Below are 23,009 nucleotides of genomic sequence, written 5' to 3'. Positions count from 1 at the left end.
GAACCAAATCGTCGACAGTCCGGATGTCGAAGCTCTAGCGGCCTTCAAACACAGCATCCGGGATGAATGGCTCGCCCGACACCTCGGCCAAGAAAAGTCAAAGTCCATGGTGGCCCTCACGCACTCATGACCCGCTTTTGCATGGGCGAAGATAGCTGGCTAGCCCCCAGCAATAACAATGCAAGAGAACCTGGCACCTCAGAAGCCAGAAATAGCAACGGCAAGCCCTGATACAACAGGCACAAGCATCGAAACAATGGTGACAATATTGATGACACTGTGGTCAACGCCGGATTCAGTGGCTCCAAGTCCGGTCAGCGGAAGAAGCCATATAAAAGGAATAATCAGGGCCCTTCCAGCCTGGACCGCATACTCGATCATCCATGTAAGATCCATGGCACCCCTGATAAACCAGCCAATCATACCCACCGGAGTTGTTGGGTCTTCAAACAGGCCGGCAAGTTAAAAGCCGAAGACAAGGAGAAGGGGTCGCAAAGCGAGAATGACGACGAGGAGCCCCGTCCATCGAACACAGGAGGACTGTCGGGGATATACCCCGCGGTGTAACCCGACCGGACTTGGCAATTCACCGGCGACCCGCACTGACCAGACGGTTTACAAGCAACCTGACTGAACATTATGACTCATTGGTAACCCGGCGGGCGGGACAGACGGATGACAAGGCCCAAGGCCTAGAAGACCGGTTTATGTTAATGGTGGGCCGGTTTAAGAGAAAAGGTGTGAGGAATCTTTCCCTTAAAAGGAGTCAAGACCCGTACTTGTATCCGGTTTGTATTAGAAGAGAGACCAGTCCTAATCCTACTAGGACTCCACATGTAACCCGCCCCTTCAACATATATAAGGAGGGGCAGGGCTCCCCAAAGAGGGAGACAAAAAGAAGAAAAGATATAGCTAAGGCCAGACACAACTAGAGGGGAGACGGTTTATGCGGCGACTCCCTCATGAGCATAATGAGACCTAGCAACAAACAACATGTAGGGCTATTCCGGATGATGTTTCCCGGGGCCCGAAGCTGTCTAAATCCTTGTCTTGTGTGATGATCCGCCTCGCGTCTCTCATCCTGATCAACCCCTCTCAAGCTACCACATAGATGCGTTAGCCTCACGAATAAGTCCTCACACTAGGACATCTGCCGTGACAAAACCACGACAGTTGGCACCCACCGTGGGGCTTGCGCATGGTGGTGTTGAGTTTTTGAAGGGATCTCCCAGAGGGATCGAGAAGCTTGCAGTTGACCGGATAAAGAAAAGCCAGCCTGGAAGAATTCACATCAACTATGAGTTCATCAATCAAGATTGAAAAAGTATCCAGTGGCGACCGATATGAAGTCCAAGAGATTTTAGGGTTTTGCATTTTTCTGCATATCGCAGATGCGTCGAAACCGAAACAAAGATCAGTTTTTTGCACCACAGTTGTGTGTCGCTGAAACCAATAAGAATTGTGTTGCAGTCGTCGTACACATGGATCATGCAAACCACCATATATATCAAACAAGTCCTGAGGCTGCACTGCTGGGATTACCTGTATCAGAGATCAAATCGGAGTTGTAGTACTACGGCGAGCTGCAACGCAACTTACACAGTCTGATTGTTTTTGGAACAATTCACTAGCACTTCAGGATACTGTTTGAAGACTACTCCACGTGAAGTCTCAGGCCTCTCCCAATGCTCCACCTTGGACAGGTGCTAAGGTTGCCAACTAAGCAGAAAGTCTGATGTGGCATGCTAGTTAAGAGGAGAGAGAATAGTATGGTGACCTCAGGAGGAAACGGTGCTAAGCACGTGTACCTAGGTGGAAGCACAATTTTGAGTCTACAACTAATTAAATGCATGAAGCTTAGCACCCAAAAGCTTAGCACCTTTGCATTGGGGACTAGAGTTGCTAAGGCATTTAATATACTTAGCACCTCATCTAAGCACCTTTGCATTGGAGGAGGTCTCAGAGGGCCACTAATATTTGCACAAGGATCAATGTCCAATTGATCTGGAGTTCAACTAGCACTACCACATACACCGACAATTTCCCCTGCCGTGGATTGTTTTGCTGGTTTCAAGTCCCGAGGCACTAGGCTACATCGCTGCTGGCTGCTGCTACTACGATCAATTAGTACTACTTCTAGTATGCGGTGATTTCCACAAAAAACAACATGTTGATTTCCCAAGTCGCTGTCACTCATCACGTCAAGCTACAAGTTCAGATTTGTTTTTCTTTAACTGCTATGTTCACCCGAAGCTATCAGGTGATATCCGTCCAGTCTGTTTTAATAACACAGATAAATTTTTATGTGAATGGTTACTCTGGTATGTGGTATTGTTTCGCAGAATAATTATTCTTACAAATGAGACATTATACCACAAATACGGGCCACACGGGCTTACAACACCGTGGCCATCTCTCGTGACCGCGCCGGCTTAAAGCACCATGGCCGTCTTTTACGACTGTGCCGGTTTACAATGCGAAGGATGACTTGTCCGTCCGCACCGGCTTACAATGTTGTGGCCGACTCATCTCTCCGAGCCGCTTGTGATGCTGCGGTCGGTTTATCGTCCGCTCTGCGGTCCGGCTTATTCAAAGTGTCGGGTTGACTAACGAACTTTACGCATAGATCATCTATCGTTCACAAACATCAGAGGGCATGCACTAGCATTCGTCCATGCCACGCTGCTCGACAGACATGTGTGCAAACCGTCGTTCCTGCGGTCTAGTCCGCGTCAACTCGTCAGGACCGTGCGAACTACCCGATAAAGCACGCACAGGCCACCGTCCCCCGCGGTCCGGTCTACATCAACATACGACCGACTCGCTCATCCGTGCCAGTTTACAATGCCGGTGCCGACTCTCCCCGTCCACAATGGTTTACAACGCCGTGGCTGATTCACCTGTCTGCTCCCATGGCCGACTCGCCCGTCATGGATTTCAACTTTACTGCAGTAATCATCAACTCTGCGACGGATAAATTCCGGCTCAACATATCAGGTGAAATCAATCCAGTATATTTTTATATTATATATTGCTTTCTTTAAAAAGAGCAATTACACCGGCTTGCAATATTATTTATGCAGGAGCAATTGTTCACTGCAAAAGATATGGTTGTGTCTTGGATATATTGCTCGCGCCACTATTATTATGCGCAAGTGCCGCCCTTAATATTGTGGACGTATTTACCGTCCGTCTGTTGCAGCCTGGTCTACATCGACACACCAGGGCCACACCTGTCTGCATGTGCGGTTTATAAGTATGAGAAAGTCATGGCTTGGGTAGCTAGCCCAGTTTTTTCTTTCAAATTGGAGGCAAATTATCGTCAACCTCCGTTTGCACTGGATGGCTCAATGAGCAGGTGCACAAGTCGCCGCCACTACAGTTTGGTTAACTTCAAATCGCCAGTTGGAAGGAACCATTGGCCGAGTTGCTGACACGGCTCATACAGGATTATTTATAACCCGCCGCAGTCACCTCAACCTTCTATGGATTCACATCGTGCTATCAACACCAATGATATACAATTTATGCCGGTTTATACCACAGTCAAATACGGAGAATCTCAAGCCAACTCCTTGAGTCACCTTGAGACTCGGGGGCTACAATGATATGACTCAGCAAATGCTGTCGGTTTTCAGTGAAGTCAAGAACCCCAGGACGTTGGAGGGAAAGATAACCCGGTCCCGGAAGCTACTACCATATTGACGAAAATTTAAAGGCCATCTGAAAAATTCCGGTTCAAAATGAAGAACGCCGGTTTAAAATCTGGTTCAAGGGAAAGATGTCTCCCATAAAGCTTTGAAACTCTTAATATCCGGTTTAACATCCGGTTCAAGAAGAAATATCTCTCGCAAAGTTCGAGTTCTCAGAAAAGTTAAAGGTTGCTGAAGAGGACCTGTTGCCATGATGCGCGGTTCAAACATGGGTTATCCTGCCGTATTGGCTTATCATATTGATCACATGGGGGCTTCTGTTTATAAAGCGGAGTTCTGATTACATATTGATCCGGCTGTCAAGCCAATATTATCATAAGAGCACAGCTCTGGTTACTTCAGTAATCCGGCTATCGAGCCAATATTATCACAAGGGGCCAAAGAGAGTCTGTTGCATAGCACAGCTCAAACATGGGTATCCCTTGAGCACAGCTCACAATATCACTTGGGGGCTATGTTCGAACCATAGTCACACCTCTTGATAGGCTTAAGGGCACTAGGGAAATCACTTGGGGGCTCTGGTCGTATCCGAATCATAGCTTATACCCTCTTGATCAGCATAAGGGCACCAGGGAAATCACTTGGGGGCTTGGTCGTATCCGAACCATAGCTACACCTCTTGATAGGCATAAGGCCACCAGGGAAATCACTTGGGGGCTATGGGTTCGAACCATAGTTACACCTCTTGATAGGCATAAGGGCACTAGGGAAATCACTTGGGGGCTTGGTCGTATTCGAACCATAGTTACACCTTTTGATCGGCGCAATGCCACAATTATGACTACATGGGGGAGCTGGTCGTATCCGAACCATAACTTAAACCCTCTTGATCATACATATACATCATCATATATTGCATCATACGTTGCATCATCATTACATCATCATAGCATGTATCATATGTGCATGGATATACCGGCGTTCATTAACCCGGCTTGACTTTCAACAGCAAGTTGTTTGTACATGATCACTTATAATCCGACGCTTATTAACCCGGTCTGGTTTTGACTAATAAGTCGCCAGTGTTATAAGGAAAACCCGGTGTTTATTATATCCCGGTACAGTTTATTATCATAATCCGGCAAATTAAGGAAGGAGTTCTCAATACTCAAGATTGGGGTTACCACCCTCACTACAAGAATTGGTTAAACCAACAAGGTGATTCAATGTCATAGGTATCATCTACGTCATATTTGATTATCTTCAATTACAGTTTTGGTTATAAACCCTGGCTATTTATATGGGCATTATGACCCGCCCTGCGGTAAACCGCCAAGGATTCTTGTGATCTACTTGTGTGCAAGATAAGAATGCATTTGGGTGGCTACCCACCCTGGCTTTCAACGTTAAGTTGCCAGGGCATATGTTATTTACACTTTGAGCAGGATTTGCGGAATTATGACATATAAATTTAAGCTCATCATCAACATTGATGCTTCAAAAGGGTTATCCATTTTGTATTTTCTCAAAGGCTATCAGCCGCCGGGTTATAAAAATTCTGGCTTACAATGAATGCGCATTAAGTCGCCATCGGCCAAGAGCCGCCGAGTATTTAAACTCTGGATTTACTTATCAACTAGTAAGATATTCATATCTTTCATAGCCGAAATTGGCTGGATTTTCATGATGATATTGAATGATCGAGGTTTTTAAACCGGATTATATTATTCAAATCTTCAAATAGCCAAACATGGCTGGATTTTTTATGGTTATCAATAACCAGTATTATTGAGGTTTTCAGAGTCGCTTTAAGCGCAATGGCTATTATCTTATAAATAGATATAATTTATTCTACAATTGAAGGAATAGTCCTGAGTCGCTGCAGGCTTACGACCCGGCACTTGGGGGCTACATTATTCAAATTGAGATTACATTAAATATACAAGTCTCATGTTGCTGTAAGCATGCACCATGACACTTGGGGGCTACCAATTGCTCCTTGGGGGCTACCAATTGCTCACCTTATTGAAGACCTGACTCATCACATTGTAATGAGCCGGGGCTACCAATTGCTCCTATCAATTATTCAAGGTACACAAGTCTTAATCCGTTATATTCAAGGGTCCACTGCTCAGTTGGTAAAACACAAAGCTCTTAACCTTGTGGACGTGGGTTCAAGCCCCATGGTGGAGTTACATCATATGATATTATTTTCAATGAAGCATGATTATATTTATAAAGTCCCTGCTCATTATTGCATAATGACCCGGCCCTTGGGGGCTACACTGGGTGAAGTTTTTATGAACATAAGACAATTACAAGTCCCAGGTTGCTGCAAGCATGACAACCCGGCACTTGGGGGATACATATATGGAGTATTCAGTTTATATGATTGAGATGAACAAACCGGATTTCTTCAAGGTTGCAACACTTATTGGAGCAAGTCCTAAGTTATCACTATGTTCTCCTCTTAAGACTTGGGGGCTACAGGTATTATGCATATAAAGGAGGAGCGTCCTCAAATTATCAGTTTTGAGCAAATCAGGAAGATCAATTACATGACCCGGTGTCAACAACAATTATGACCCGGTGCCATCAATATTTATGAATCGACAATTTTGGCAATGATAAACCGGAAAGTTCTACATTTTCAAACCGGCCGATATCAATTGAATATTTGAAGACCAATATTTTTGTCAAGTCAGAGCATTGAAGGCTGACTCAAATGGATTCTTTATTTACAATATTTATTCTACAAGCAAAATGATTATGAAGCTAGTCTATTGACCCAGATTTTCTAGAAGGAGGAAATGACAAGGACTTAAGGATGATCAGGTGCTGGTTTACAAAAATTCTTAACCCGGAGCACAACCTGTCAAATTTGTTCTTGTGATTATTTTGCAGCATAAGTTTACCATGGATAAATCCAAGCTAAACTTGGGGGCTAATGTCGGGGATATACCCCGCCGTGTAACCCGGCCGGACTTGGCGATTCACCGGCGACCCGCACTGACCAGACGGTTTACAAGCAACCTGACTGAACATTATGACTCACTGGTAACCCGGCGGGCGGGACAGACGGATGACAAAGGCCCAACGCCCAGAAGACCGGTTTATGTTAATGGTGGGCCGGTTTAAGATAAAAGGTGTGAGGAATGTTTCCCTTAAAAGGAGTCAAGACCCAGACTTGTATCCGGTTTGTATTAGAAGAGAGACCAGTCCTAATCCTACTAGGACTCCACATGTAACCCGCCCCTTCAACATATATAAGGAGGGGCAGGGCTCCCCAAAGAGGGAGAGAAAAAGAAGAAAAGATATAGCTAAGGCCAGACACAACTAGAGGGGAGCCGGTTTATGCGGCGACTCCCTCGTGAGCATAATGAGACCTAACGACAAAAAGCATGTAGGGCTATTCCGGATGATGTTTCCTGGGGCCCGAAGCTATCTAAATCCTTGTCTTGTGTGATGATCCGCCTCGCGTCTCTCGTCCCGATCAACCCCTCTCAAGCTACCACATAGATGTGTTAGCCTCACGAATAAGTCCTCACACTAGGACATCTGCCGTGACAAAACCGCGACAGGGACAGAAGAAGTTTCCCCCTCGGGTCAAAACGGTGAACATGATATACGCTACCCATATCTCTAAGAGGGAGCGCAAGCGCCCGCTCAGGGACGTCTAGGCGATAGAGCTAGTCGCCCCAAAATTCAACCCATGGTCGTCATGCTCGATCACCTTTGATCGCAGGGACCATCCGACCAGTATCCATCATGGCGGTTCAGCCGCACTGGTTCTTGACCCAATAATTGATGGATTCCACCACACACGAGTCCTCATGGACGGTGGCAGCAGCCTCAACCTGCTCTATCAGGATACAGTGCGCAAAATGGGCATCGATCCATCAAGGATCAGGCCCACCAAAACTACCTTTAAAGGAGTTATACCAGGTGTAGAGTCCTGTTGCTCAGGCTCAATCACATTGGAGGTCGTCTTCGGATCTCTGAACAACTTCCGAAGCGAAGAGTTAATATTCGATATCGTCCCCTTCCACAGCGGCTATCACGCAATCCTCGGACAAACTGCATTTGCTCGATTCAATGCGGTGCCACACTATGCTTATCTCAAGCTCAAGATGCCCGGTCCACGCGGTGTCATAACAGTCAATGGAAACACTGAGCGCTCCCTCCATACCGAGGAACACACCACGGCCCTGGCAGCAGAAGTACAGAGCGGCTTTTGAAGCCAGAACTTTAATTCAGCGGCCAAGCTCCCGGACAGTGTCAAACGAGTCCAGACTACTCCGTAGCATGACAGTCTGGCTTGTTAGGAGTTAGACTAGCAATTCGACCTCCGTCTCAGCCCCGACCAAGTGGCGGCATACGTACCGCGCGTACAAAACTATGCACTAAAAATACCATGGGCAGAGATAGAGGCATAATCAGACTATGGTCCACAATACGGCTCAACCTTCCCGGGACACACATACTCTTACTTTTTATCCTTTTCGGGTTTTCTTTTCCATAGGCCTCTCTCGACGGCCTGATAATCGGTCCTTTCGAAGGACAGATATACCAAGGTGGCAAGTAGCACAGACGTATGGGGGAATCTCTAGGTGTTCTTCTTAGCGATCATTCTACCTGTTACGCAGCTCCCCCTTGGTCTTGGCATGTTAAATATGCATGTTGCTTATCGCACTATTTGTACAAATATGCTTTGACGTATTAATCAAAATTATAATGGAAATAGTTTGTGGCCCAACTTATGTGGCACTAGCTTACTACTTCATTTTTATTTCACTATTCTTATTTGCATCCGTACACTTTGGTACGCCATAATTCGCCAGGGGCTTTATTGCACCCCATACTATGGCAACAAGTCCGAACACTTTTACAGTATAGTTCGGCCCCCGACTCTAGCATTATATGCATCGGCTCTGAATCATGTCTTTGGTCAATAGTTGGGTTGCCCGGCTCCTGTGCTTACTACCTTACGTTCCGCTCTATCGGCTAGGGTAGTAAAGGGAGAACTACTGCGATTGTGTCCTGGTATATCCGGATGAGCACCTCAGTAGAGAAAGCCAAAAACTAACTGTCATGATGTGGCGTGAGCCGCTCAGCTCTTCGGAGGTCAAAATCTCTTGCGATTTTTTCTGCATTATGCGATGGATCGGCCTTCACCCGATCAGGTGTCTACAACACCCTAGTCCAGACTAACAGACACTAGGGGCTGCGCCTACATTTCTATTGTCAAACTCCTATGGCTAAGTGAGGGTGATAAAGCCACATAGTCCGATTGCCTGGTTCATTGCGCTAAACACCTCCTTCAAGGACCAATTTCTTGGATCAAGAGTGTTTAGATTCCATCCAGAACACCCCCGTACTACCTACGTGGGGGCTGAAGCCGACGACTGGCCAACTCTCAGATTTAATAAAAACAGCCGCACAGGAGGTAAAAAATCCAAAAAAAATAGCAAGCATTATATTACATATCAGTCTTGTTTTCATCATACAGGGCGGGATAACATAAAGGTACTCATTCAAAGATAATGTCTTTTGAACACTGGCCCTCTACAATGCGGGGTCCCTTGAGGACATCATCAAAATACCACTCCAGCATGCGGTGCTCCTTGCCAGCGGGCGGTCCCTCGGTCGCGAGCTTGACGGCGTCCATCTTTGCCCATTGTATCTTGACATGGGCGAAGGCCATCCGCGCACCTTCGATGTAGACCGACCGCTTGATGATGTCAAGCCAAGGGCAGGCATTGACCAACCGCTTCACGAGTCCGAAGTAGCTGCTGGGTATGACTTTGGCAGGCCATAGCCGGATTATTAAATCCTTCATGGCTAGTTCGGCCACCCTATGCAGTTCGACCACCTGTTTTAGCTGATCGCTAAAGAGCACCGGATGTTCTGGCGCAAGGTATTGCGACCAGAATAGCTTCTCCGTCGAGCTCCCCTCTTTGGCTCGGAAGAACTCCGCAGCATCGGCAACACTGCGTGGTAAATCCGCAAACGCTCATGGAGAACTCCAAATCCGGGTTAGTAAGAGATACCTCTTCTTCACATATTTGATCTGCATAATGAAGGCCTTACCCGCCATGATTTTTCTGGCCTCTTGGATCTCCTGGAGGGTGCCTTGGGCTTTGACCCAGGCATCTTGTGCACTTTGGCGGGCCTTGGCAAGTTCGAAATCTTGATCCGCAACGTGGCGCTCCAAGGACTCGTATTTCTTCACAGCGTCCTGGAGCTCCTGCTGGACCTCACTGACCCTAGCCTCATGCTTTTCACAGGCGGCTTGTTCCTTTGCCGCTCTCTCCTCGGCCTCGTCCAGCACCTTCTTGAGGGCCTCCACCTAGGCCGCCACCCCTAATAAATATCATGGCACTATGGTCAGCACAAATCATTCATCCTTTCCGGATATACACAAGGTCATTGCATAACTTGCTTGTCTTCTAGCTGCTTTTTTACACGGCCGAGCTCTTCCTCGGCCCGCTCCAGACTCTGCTTTAGTCCGGAGACCTCAGCAGCATGAGAGGTTGCGGTTAGCAACGATGCCTGCTTATTCACATAAGACATATTTAGTTAGTCTCCTGCGAAAATTACTTGATCCTTTGTCCGGCTTTTCTTTCCGAACACCAGACAGAGTCGCAGGGCCTACTGTCTATACTATGACATTCCTTTTATACAATTGCGTTGCTTACCTCAAAGCCTATTAGAAGGCTTGTGCGGGCTTCGGTCAGTCCGCTCTTTGCAGACTGAATCCTCTCAACCACAGTACCCAAGAGGGTACGGTGTTCCTTAACAATGGAAGCACTGCGCAGCGCTTCCAGTAGAGTATCCGGTGCCTCTGGATGGATAGAGGGCACCGGTGGAATCGGTGCACCTCCTTCTTTTGAAGGAGGCTGCTTGCCAGATTCCGGAGCCGTATAGGTATCCGAGATCGTATTTGGCTGGGGGCCAAATTTGATATTGCCCCCATCGCCAGTCTCCATGGGGATCTCCCCCCCCCCCAAGTATTCGGCGGCCGAGGTATCATCCTCTGGTGCCACCGTGACGGCCTCCTGTGCCTCCCCCTGAGCAGGGTCCTTTGGGACAGCACTTCAGCATCCTCCCTAGCCTTGGGAGAGGAGGCCGCCAGAAGGGACCCGTTGTCCATCACCTTCGGATCCAGCAAATTTCCCGAAGATGGGGATCGCTCGAGGTCGGAACGAGCCAGACTGCAAGTGCATGATTTAACATGTTAAAATTATGAAGTAAAGAGGCTGGGTATTTGTGTGCATCTTCGAGTACTTAAGATCCAGCCATGGGCTTATCCCTGGGGCGCTACTCAGAGCTGCTATCAACCTCCCACGCGGAGTTGTCTGCGGCAAAGGCCTTCCTCTTCTTGGACGCCTCTGCCTCCAGACGCGTGGAGGCCGCCCTTTTCTTCCTTCCCCCTCACGGGGAGAATTTCTTTCCTCCTCTTCCTTGTTGTCGGTGGTGGGAGGGGAGTGGGTGTCGGCGTCTTTGAACGTCACGTCTGAAGTGCCCTTATGGCGGAGACCACCCCTGGTCCCCTTGGCCTTCTTCTCCGGCGCTTGATAGGGCGCCAGAACCAACATCTTCGTCATAAGCGGGATAGTTGGTTCTTCAGGCAGCAGAGCCGGACACTGGATCCGCTCCGCCTTCTTTTGTCCAGCCCTGAAAAAACAAATAGGGAAGCTTAGACATCTTCCTTGAGTATGCAAGTAAAGGGTACACCTTGAAATACGGAAAACTTACCGCACTAGCGGGATGGGCCAGGTTGTGCCCGTGGTCCTCGGTCATTTCCGGCCACATCTCTTTGGCCTTGAAGAGCACCTTCCAGATGTCTTCGTGCGTAGAGCCGAAGAACTGTTGCAAGGTCTGGTGCTTGGACGAATCGAACTCCCACAAGTGGCAAGTCCGGCTTTGGCACGGCAGGATCCGGCGAGCGAGCATCACCTGGATCACATTGACAATCTTGAAGTTCTTGTCCACCATGCGCTTGATGCGCGTCATGAGTGCTGTCAGCTCATGCGACGAAGACCAGTACATGCCCTTCTCTAGCCAGGAGGTGAGCCGCATCCGGGCGCCGAACTGGAATTCAGGAGCCATGGCCCAGGTGGTGTCGTGAGGCTCTGTGACATAGAACCACTGCTATTGCCACCCCTTGACAGTCTCCATGAAGATACCTTTGGGCCATGTGACATTGGGCAGCTTGCTCACCATGGCGCCTCCGCACTCTGCATGTTGGCCATCCACCACCTTCGGCTTCACGTTGAAGATCTTTAACTACAGTCCGAAGTGGGGTGGGATATGGAGGAAGGCCTCGCACATGACAATAAATGTCGAGATATTGAGGAAGGAGTCGGGGGCCAGATCGTGGGAATCCAGCCCGTAGTAGAACATGAGCCTGCGGACGAATGAGTGGAGAGGAAGTACCAACCCGCGGACGAAGTGGGGGATGAACACGACCCTCTCATGGGGCTCTGGGGTGGGGACGATCTGTTCCTTGGCTGAGAGCCAGTGGGTGATTTCCTTGGCTAGGTACCCGGCCTCCCGGAGCCTGGTGATGTCCTTCTCCTTGATGGAGGAAACCATCCACTTGCCTTGCGCTCCAGATCAGGACATGGCTAGAGTGCTTCTTGGAGGCAGAAAGGATGGAAGCTTGGGCGCTGGAGCTCAAGAATGGATGGGTAGAGAGGAAGAGGGCGTGGGTGAAAGAGGTGAATCCTTATCCCTTTATAAAGCAGTGAATATCAAGCGCCTCCCCACTCGCCTTAAAACTCGCCTATTCCCCAAGGGTCGTGCAGGCGGTGCGGTTGGATTACCCTTGCCCGTATTGATGAGAATACCACAATAAGGGGACATGATATTTGCTTTGACAAGACATGCCAATAAAACCACATCTTGAAACAGGGTGCGGGAGGCTAAAAAACGGTTCAAAATAATGACCGGGCTATGACATGATGTCACGCTACAAAATTTGTCAGTGGATTGGGCTCATAAAATATTATACTCTCTACGGATATGTGGTGTTTGTTTTACACAGCCGGACACGTTCTCCGTTTGAGACCTGTTTTGGAGTATTCGGAGGAGGAACCCGTCTTGCAATGCCGAAGATAATCTGCGCGACGGACACCTCATCATTGAAGCCTGGTTCAGGGGCTACTGAGGGAGTCCTAGATTAAGGGGTCCTCGGGCGTCCGGCCTGTGTGACATGGGCCGGACTAATGGGCTATGAAGATACAAGACAGAAGACTCTCTCCCGTGTACGGATGGGATCTCCTTGACATGGATGGCAAGCCTGGCGTTTGTATATGAAGATTCCTTTCTCTATAACCGACTTTGTACGACCCTAGTCCCCTCCGGTGTCTATATAAACCGGAGGGTTTAGTCCGTAGAGGCAATCATAATCATGCATGCTAGACTTCTAGGGTTTTAGCCATTACGATCTCGTGGTAGATCAACTCTTGTAACCCCCATACTCATCAATATCAATCAAGTAGGATGTAGGGTATTACCTCTATCAAGAGGGCCCGAACCTGGGTAAAACTTCGTGTTCCCTGTCTCCTGTTACCATCAACCTTAGACGCACAGTTTGGGACCCCCTACCCGAGATTCGCCGGTTTTGACACCGATAAGGATCCCTTCCCGCCTTCATTTGGGAAGAGGACCAAGGCCACTATAAATAGGACTTAGCCACCACCATAGGACGGGACCGGATCGGATCCATTCCGTCCTCACACTATCCAGCTCACTCGAGCCCAAGAACACTCCTCCTCCTGAGGTTCTTCTCCCATTGTACTAGTTCATCCTCAGCCCCTAGAGGCCAATCCACCACAAAGCAGGAATAGGGTTTTACATCGTAAGGTGGCCCAAACCTGGGTAAACTGATGTGTCTTGTTTCCTTCCTGTTCATCGAGCTAGGCCGAGGGATTGGCGAGTAGGCAGACTGGGGAGGTTGAGTTCTTCGCACGCACCCCAGAGTTCGAGCCTCTCAAGGGTTTGCGGAACCCGAAATCCGACAGTCTTTATCAACTCTTCATCATGCAGCCCCATTTTTTTGAAGACCGAATATGGCATAAGATTCACCACAGCACCACCATCAACAAGCATTCTAGCAACCGACGATCCATTAATATGACCTTTAAGGAACAATGGCTTCAAGTGCGTCACCGGTTCTTTTGGTCCTAAAAATGCTTCTCCTTCTTCATCTATAACACGAAATTCAGCTGAGCTGCTTCTCCTTCTTCATCTATAGCACGAAATTCAGTGGGTAAGTAATACACCATATTAATATCCATACCTTCATGAACCAGTGTAGACTCATAATCAAGCATGTCATCTAAATCCGCAAGCATGTCCACTGACTCTAAAATATCTGCAAGTGAGGAGGAAGTAATAGGTGCAGTGGACAATGTAATAGCACTCGCATCGTCCTCTGTTGGTAGTGTATGTGTTGCTATGGTTAATGCAGAAGCTACTAGAATTTTCTTTTGCTTAGGCTTCCACGCTTGTTTTGGGGGTACCATGGGACGACTTCCATTGAACAATTTATCCCTTCGCTTCTCTGCTTCTTGTTCCTCCTTCTCATGTCTCCTCATGCGCTGCAATCTCCTTTTTTGTGCCTTGGTCAGACCAGAAGGACACCACTTAGGCTGAGTATATTTTGGATACCTCGACTTGGCCTTGCTTGCGCTAGCTTCATGATCATTAGCCATGGGACCCTACTGGACAATAGTGTAGGATCGACAGTATGTCTAAAGGGGGGGTGATTAGACTACTTGACAAAATAAAAATCTATCCTTTTCTCAATTTTAGTCTTTGGCAGATTTTAACTATCTTAGCACAAGTCAAGCAATCTTAACACAATTCAAGCAAGCATGCAAAGAGTCTATGAGCAACAGAAAGTAAAGCATGCAACTTGCAAGAATGTAAAGGGAATGGTTTGGAGAATTCAAACGCAATCGGAGACACGAATGTTTTTGTCATGGTTCCGATAGGTGGTGCTATCGTACAGCCACGTTGATGGAGACTTCAACCCACGGAGGGTAACGGTTGCGCGAGTCCACGGAGGGCTCCACCCACGAAGGGTCCATGAAGAAGCAACCTTGTCTATCCCATCATGGCCATCGCCCACGAAGGACTTGCCTCACTAGCGGTAGATCTTCACGAAGTAGGCGATATCCTTGCCCTTAAAAACTCCTTGGTTCAACTCCACAATCTTTGTCCGAGGCTCCCAAGTGACACCTAGCCAATCTGGGAGACACCACTCTCCAAGAAGTAACAAATGGTGTGTTGATGATGAACTCCTTGCTCTTGTGCTTCAAATGATAGTCTCCCCAACACTCAACTCTCTCTCACAGGATATGGATTTGGTGGAAAGATGATTTGAGTGGAAAGCAACTTGGGGAAGGCTAGAGATCAAGATTCACATGGTAGGAATGGAATATCTTGGTCTCGACACAAGTGTAGGTGGTTCTCTCTCAGAAAATTTAGGTTGGAAGTGTAGGTATGTTCTGATGGCTCTCTCTTCGAATGAAGAGTGGGTGGAGGGGTATATATAGCCTCCACACAAAAACTAACCGTTACACATAATTTACCAATCTCGGCGAGACCGAATGGAGAAACTCGGTTAGACCGATTCAGCAAACCTAGTGACTGTTAGGATTTTCGGTGGGACTGAGATGCAACTCGGTAGGACCGATATGGTTAGGGTTAGGGCATAATGTAATCTCGGTGTGACCGATTACACAAACTCGGTAGGACCGATTTTGGTAATAAGCTAACCAGAGAGTTGGTCAGGTAAACTCGGTGGGACCAATCGCTCATTTCGGTGGGACCGAAATGTTACGAAAGAGAAACATAGAGTTTACATTGCAATCTCGGTGGGACCGGTCGCTCATCTCGGTAGGACCGAAACATTATGAAGGGAAACAGAGAGATTACAACCCCATCTCGGTGTGACCAAAATCCCTATCAGTGAGACCGATTTGCCTAGGGTTTGTGGAAGTGGCTATGACATTTGAAACTCGGTGGCGCCGGATAGAAAGAATCGCTGGGCCGAGTTTGACTTTTGGTTTAGGTCATATGTGGATGTGGGAAGGTAGTTGAGGGTTTTGGAGCATATCACTAAGCACTATGAAGCAAGAGCCTCATTAAGCAACACCTCATCCCTCCTTGATAGTATTGGCTTTTCCTATAGACTCAATGTGATCTTGGATCACTAAAATATAAAATGTAGAGTCTTGAGCTTTGAGCTTGAGCCAATCTTTTTGTCCTTAATATTTTGAGGGGTCCACATTCCTCGTCCATGCCATGCCATTCATTGAGCTTTTCCTGAAATATTAATCTTGGAATAGCATTAGCTCAATGAGCTATATGTTGTTAGGAATGACCAAAACCACCTAGGGATAGTTGCACTTTCAATCTCCCCCTTTTTGGTAATTGATGACAACATATAGATCAAAGCTTTGACAAATGATAATAAGAGTGAAAAACATTGTAGCTTTGAGAAGTATGTGAAAAGCAGGAGCTCCCCCTAAATTTGTGCACAGTTTATGATTTGCTTTGGACTGCAAATGCACAGAGAATTAGACTCATGGGTTACTCTTCCATGTCACATACATCTGGGTGGAGCGCTCAAAATGATAATAATTAAATACATGCACTCATCACCAAGCAAAGTGAATGATCATATAGGGATAAAATGATAATATCATCCAACAAGCATTAAGGTAGCATATGATCAAACACATGATCATCCAAGTATCACACAGACAAAAAGTATCTCAAACAGGCAAAGCAAATAAAGTTCAACCACCAAAGCAAGAGAGAATAAAAAGCAATGCTCTCTCTCTCGAAGCCTATGATCTATACATTTTTCTCCCCCTTTGGCAACAAGTTACCAAAAAGTTCCTAGAAAATGCATAGCACTAAATCATCTCTCAGGCTTGGTCTTCAGGTGGTGGTGTCCGGATAACTCCAACAACGGAGGCTTCAGTCGAAGTAGATGGAGCTGATGGAGTAGGTGCTGGAGCTGGTGGTACTAAAGCTATAGCTGGTGCAGATGATGTGGCTCTGGTGTCTGGAACAGGCACTGCAGCAGACCTCTGAGCTCTAGACACTCTAGCAAATGCATCAGTGGTTGTCTTGCCCTTCATCTCCTGCATATCATCTTGAAGTTGCTCCGGAACAGACTGAATCTCAGTTACCTTCACATCCAAGTCATAGAATTTTTGCTCCACGATTCTTTCCAGGCTCTCCTGGTTTTGAGTCAGGGTGGCCAGTCCCTTCTCATTCCTCAGAGTGGATGCAATCAGGTAGCCAAGCTGATCTTGCTTGCTCTTCAGGAGATACTGAGATGCTTCTTCAGTAGTTGGCATCCTTGCAGCCTTTTCAGCTTTTGCCTTTTCCTTCTTGGCTTGTGTGTGCACAGAAGATGGTTCATCCTCATTCATAACTACAATGTTGTCCTCGAAGTCTGGATAGATAGGCATGTGCTCCTTGTCCAGCAGATATGTACCAGTGCCCATCTTGGAGTTGATCAGCTCCTGGATCTATGGGGCATACCCACAACTCCTCTTCTGATCTGCAGCTGTCCTCTTGATAGTTTCAACTATTAGGCTCATGACTTTGAACTTCTGTGGGACATCAAAGATGTGGAGCAAGTTAATTGCATGGCCTCTGATCATCTTGTGATCACCTGACTTTGGCAAGAGAGTGTGCCTGAGGATCCAGTTGATGGTTGGAAAGCCTAACAGAAGGTAATGTACAGATCCAAACTTATGTGTCCCAAGAGCAGCATCTGGGATCTCCTTGTACATGTGTGCCATTGTGTTGTGATCCTTCTTCCTGTTGGCATAGACATCCAAGTCATCTTCACTCTCTTCTGGGTCATTGATCAACTTCGCTCATTCAGCAACCATGGACTGGTACCTCGTACCTTCAGACATCCAGACAATCCTTCCATCTGGGTAGAAATGAGCTATGGAGTAGAACTGCATGATGAGCTCATCATTCCATTTTGTGAGCTTCTGAGCCACAAACTCATCGACTCCACAAGCCTTGAAACTGTCAAGTACACCTGGATAGTGATCCTCATTCTCCTTGATGTAGTCCTAGTCGACCCATCTCATGTCACACACTATGGGCTTCTTGTCAAGCAAGATGGTCTCATAGAAGTCATGTTGTTCCTTTGTATGGAACCTGTAGTCCACAGCAGTCCTCCTCCTGGTGGCATATGGATCTGACTCTCTCCATAGCCTCAGACCTGAGTCCTTCCTGATCTTCATGTTCTCAGCAACTGGATGAGCATCATTGTGATATGGGATTTTTGGCTTCAGCTTCCTCAAGACATGTGACTCATCATCCTCTTCTTCCATTTCAGCTTCAGGCACGGGGGCCTTGTTTTTTTCCTCAGCAGGGATGTTCCTGGTGCTCTTCTTCGGTTTTGGCTTTGGAGCTGGAGCAACAGCCTTTGGAGCAGTCTTAGGCTTAGATGGAACAGCCCCTACCCTGATGGAATCACCCATAAGCTTCTGAGCTTTGGGTGCTGGTGCAGCATCTTCTTCCTCCTCTTCAGAATCTCTCATGATTGAGGATCTCCCAAGCACTCTAGCAGTGGTCTTTTTGACCCTCTCCTTCCTCTTCTTCCCTTCTGCAGCAGCCTCTTTGGGTTTAGATTCCAAAGGGACTTGAGTAGATGCTCTGGCCTTAGACATTGGACTTCTCTTTGCAGGAACCTTTTGCTTCATGCCTCGCTTGGTGGCGGCGGCAGTGCTATATTCCTTCTTAACCACTTTCTTCTTGGAAGTGGCCTCATCCTCAACTGCCACATAGTCTTCATCCTTAGATTCAGAGGTCTTCTTCTTTCTGGCCCTGGTGGCAGCTTTGCGAAAGTTGCTTGGGGTGCTCCTGCTACCATCATCTGAACTGCTAGAGGGACTAGTGCCCTCACTCAGGTGAACCTGCTCCTCTGACCTGTTTTGGCTATCACTCTGATCAGACATATTGCAAACACTGACAGCAGACCCTGTGAATAGATATAGATGAGATAGAGTGGATGAGCATCACAAAATGCAGAGGTTTTTGCAAAAGAATGAGTCAAAAACATAGTTTTAGTTTTCCACAGAAAGAATTTCGGATCAACTGATTTGTAAACTCGGTGATACCGAAGCAGCTGTTGGAACCTAAACTAGTGAACTCGGTCAGACCGAGTCACAGTTTGGTGGCACCGAGACTGCTAGGGTTTCACAAAGTCCTGAACTCGGTCACACCGATTTGCAATTCTCGGTCAGACCGAGAACCACATGTGCAATGGCCTAAGCCGAATCGGTGGTACCGAGTTCCACAACTCGGTGGGTCCGAGATGGTTTCGGCGGAAACCTAACCCTAAATTCTTAATTCAGGACTAAACTACGGAGTGTTTTGACTGGATAGAATGATCTCAATCATGGCAAGATACATGGCAAAGCAATGTGCTGGGGAATCGGAGATAGAACATCACAGTGATCGAGTTCATACCCTAATTCGGCGATGAACTCGCTACGGTGGCAACGGCGGGGATGATTCCCGTTGATGGCGGCGGAGACTAGCGGCAGGAGGCGGCTGGCGACGAGGAAGACGATCCAGAGACCCTGGAGGCAGAGCGGTCTAAGCGCGGGTCGAGGAGGTTCGGAAATTTTTCCAAAATTTGACCTGTGGGTATATATAGCCCGGCCCTGTCGGTGTGACCGAGTGGAACAACTCGGTGGCACCGAGATTCATAACTGCAAGCAGTTACTGAAACTCGGTGTGACCGAAAGGTTTGAATCGGTTGCACCGAGGTAGAAAACCTAGATCGACTTAGTGATCTTGGTATGACCGAAATGGGTGAATCGGTCAGACCGAAACGCACAAAGAAGTTTTGGAAGTTTAAGTCTATGAAGAATCAGGGACTCTGAGTGCTCCTCAAACAGAGTGGTTCGAATCTGACTTGATCAAATTTTGTGATGCAGCATGAATAGAGTTTGAGATGAGAAAAGCATAGATACCTAGAGAAGGTTCTTAGGCATTCTTGTCCATCCACTTGGCCAAAAGAAAAGGAAACCAATCAATCAAAACAACAAGTGGATGTCCTCGAATGAGTAAATTATTCAACCAACATGCTCACACAATAAAATGGCAAATGAAATATGTGGCAAAGCATGCACAAACAATTCTAGTATCTATCAAGCAATTGGCGATGACTAGGTCATCTATATATGAGTATATTGACTTAGGAGTCAAATGAGAACATTTGATCATAGGTCATACTCATCGTTTAAGCACAAGTGGGGTTACCACTTTTACATAAAGCGTTGTTGTGTTCACACCATTAGAGTTGCTTTAACTCAATTGTTAGAGTAAAGCTCCCCCTAGATGTGAGATCCCCCCTAAGAGGGATGAACTAACCTTGAGTTTTGTCGATGATGGCTTCATGTAGGTGTTGAAGATGTGGATGCTCTATGTTGATGTAGATCATTTGAAGCTATCCTTTGGAGTGAGTTGCACTTTCAATACCTACATGGGTTAGTCCCACAAGGAACAAACAAGGATATCCATAGACATAGAGTGATGCACACACAAGATGATGTATATGAAAGCTTTAGATTACCTTGTCCCTTGTCTTACCAACAAGAGGGTTTGTGACTCCTTGAACTAGTGCAAGATGTGGAAGCTAATTGCACTTGTTCTTGCCAAAATGATAAGAGTGAAGTATATTGGCGGAGTCACCCTCAAGAACTCTCTAGTCCTTCTTCTTCGGGATCCACACCATCTTGATGGGAATCCTTGGAGTTGTAGTTGTACTTGATGAAGTGGAACTTGATGTAGTCTTGGGAACCCACTTGACCAAGGCCTTAGGAGCTTCTTCAAATGCATCAATTTCCTCTTGAAGCTTGTCCTTGCCTTTTTGCTTGTGGTCTTGTGGTGGAAGATCATCTTGAGCTTGTGTCCCTTTGGGTGAAGTAGGATCATACTTCTCTTGTTGAGGAACAAACTTCATCTTGGGGTATTGATCTTCTTCCCACTCAACTCCATTGGCATTGAACTTTCGTTCAAAACCAATACGTTAATTCTTCCGGTGCCTTCCTTGCTTGCGTACAATTTCCTCGAATTGCTTACTCCTGGCAAGGCTCTTGTAAACACCTTTATCTATAATTCCCTTCAATAAGCTATTTTCTTGGCAAGTGTAACTTGGCTAAGAGAATCATTAGTGGAATCAAGAGAACTACTAGAAGCAACAACATTGGATTTAGCATGATTGTCGTTACAACTAGAAGAAGAATCTTTCTTGTTCTTGTTACTAGACTTGACTTGAGGCATGTAAGTGGATAAGAGTAAACGCTTGGCAATGTAAGAAGAACTTTTCTTGCGAAGATCATCATTGATTGCCTTTAAGAACTCATGCTCTTGCTCAAGGTTGAGCTTTTGAAAACGTAATTTCTCATGAGTCCTTAAAAGTTCTCGATGATCTCCTAAGATAGTTTCATGAGCTAACTTAAGAGTGTTTAGTTCTTTAGTTAGAGACTCAATCTTCTCCTTATCATTGTTATTCGTTTTATTATAGTATTCATCACTATAGTTGTCAACAAGTAACTCATCATCACCTAACAAGTCATCTTCATCACTATTGAAATCAAAATACTCGGGGTGTGATACCTTTGGACCTTTGGCCATGAGGCATCTTTCAATTCCTTCATTTGGTGAATCAAATATGTCGTAGGAGTTGGTTGACACAAGTGCTAGTCCGGCAACACCTTCATCTTGAGTATATTCGGAGTTGGAGTGATAGCTTCTCTCGGAGTCATTGTCGGAGTGGGAGCCGGATACCCATTCACCAACATGAGCTTAATGTCTTCGTTTTGTGTAGCTCCTTGATGACTTGTCCTTCCTTTCCGAATCCTTGCTTCTCCGAGGGTGTCTTCATTCATATCGATCATCCCTACTCCTTCTCTCCCTTGATGGTGATTCTTCTCTTCTACTTCTTCTTTTGGGAGAATCTTCTCTTCTCTTGTGGGGAGCCGTACACTCATTGGAGTAGTGTCCGGGTCTTCCACAATTGTAGCAGTTTCACTCTCGACTAGAAGATCTTTTGTCATTGTAGGACCTTGGAACTTCTTTCCTTGCTTCTACTCTTGTAGAACTTGTTGAAGTTCTTCACCATTAGGCTCAATTCTTCATTGAAGGTTTGTTTCTCACTTGATGATGTGGGAGCTTCACATGAGGCTTTGTAAGCACCACTTGACTTGTTATGGATCTCCTCCTTATCCTTGAGTGACATCTCATGAGCAACAATTCTTCCTATGACTTCCATTGGCTTGAGATCTTTGTAATTTGGCATCATTTGGATCAATGTGCATACGGTACCGTATTTTCCATCCAAGTCTCTTAGGATTTTCTTGATGATGAATTTGTCGGTCATCTCCTCACTTCCTAAGCCGGCAATCTCATTTGTGATAAGAGCAAGCCTAGAGTACATTTCAGCGACACCTTCACCATCCTTCATCTTGTCAAGTTGACTTTGAAGCACATCCAACTTGGATTCCTTGACGGAGTCGGTACCTTCATGCATATCAATCAAAGTATCCCAAATTTCCTTTGCATTCTCCAGACAGCTGATTTTGTTGAATTCTTCAGGGCATAATTCGTTGAAGAGGATATCACAAGCTTGAGCATTGTATTGTAGCATCTTCAACTCATCCGCAGTAGCTTCACGATTCGGTTCTCTCTCATCAAAGAATTCACCTTGCAAGCCAACACACACAATAGCCCAAACGGCGGGGTTATGTCCAAGAATATGCATTTTCATCTTATGCTTCCAACTAGCAAAATTTGTACCATCAAAGTAAGGACCTCTACGGTGATAATTTCCCTTGCTAGACGCCATACTCTCCTAGGTTGTGAAACCAAGGCTATGACCACCAAAAGCTATGGAAATCAAAGCAAATGGAGACCAATGCTCTTATACCACTTGTAGGATCGAAAGTATGTCTAAAGGGGGGTGATTAGACTACTTGATAAAATAAAAATCTATCCTTTTCCCAATTTTAGTCTTTGGCAGATTTTAACTATCTTAGCACAAGTCAAGCAATCTTAACACAATTCAAGCAAGCATGCAAAGAGTCTATGAGCAGCGGAAAGTAAAGCATGCAACTTGCAAGAATGTAAAGGGAAGGGTTTGGAGAATTCAAACGCAATCGGAGACACGGATGTTTTTGTCGTGGTTCCTATAGGTGGTGCTATCATACATCCACGTTGATCGGGACTTCAACCCACGGAGGGTAACGGTTGCGCGAGTCCATGGAGGGCTCCACCCACGAGGGGTCCACGAAG

Source organism: Triticum dicoccoides, chromosome 4A (assembly GCF_002162155.2).
Source record: "Triticum dicoccoides isolate Atlit2015 ecotype Zavitan chromosome 4A, WEW_v2.0, whole genome shotgun sequence".
In the NCBI taxonomy this organism is placed as follows: Eukaryota; Viridiplantae; Streptophyta; class Magnoliopsida; order Poales; family Poaceae; genus Triticum; species Triticum dicoccoides.
The sequence above is the reverse complement of the archived record's forward strand: the minus strand, read 5'-3'. Positions refer to the sequence as shown.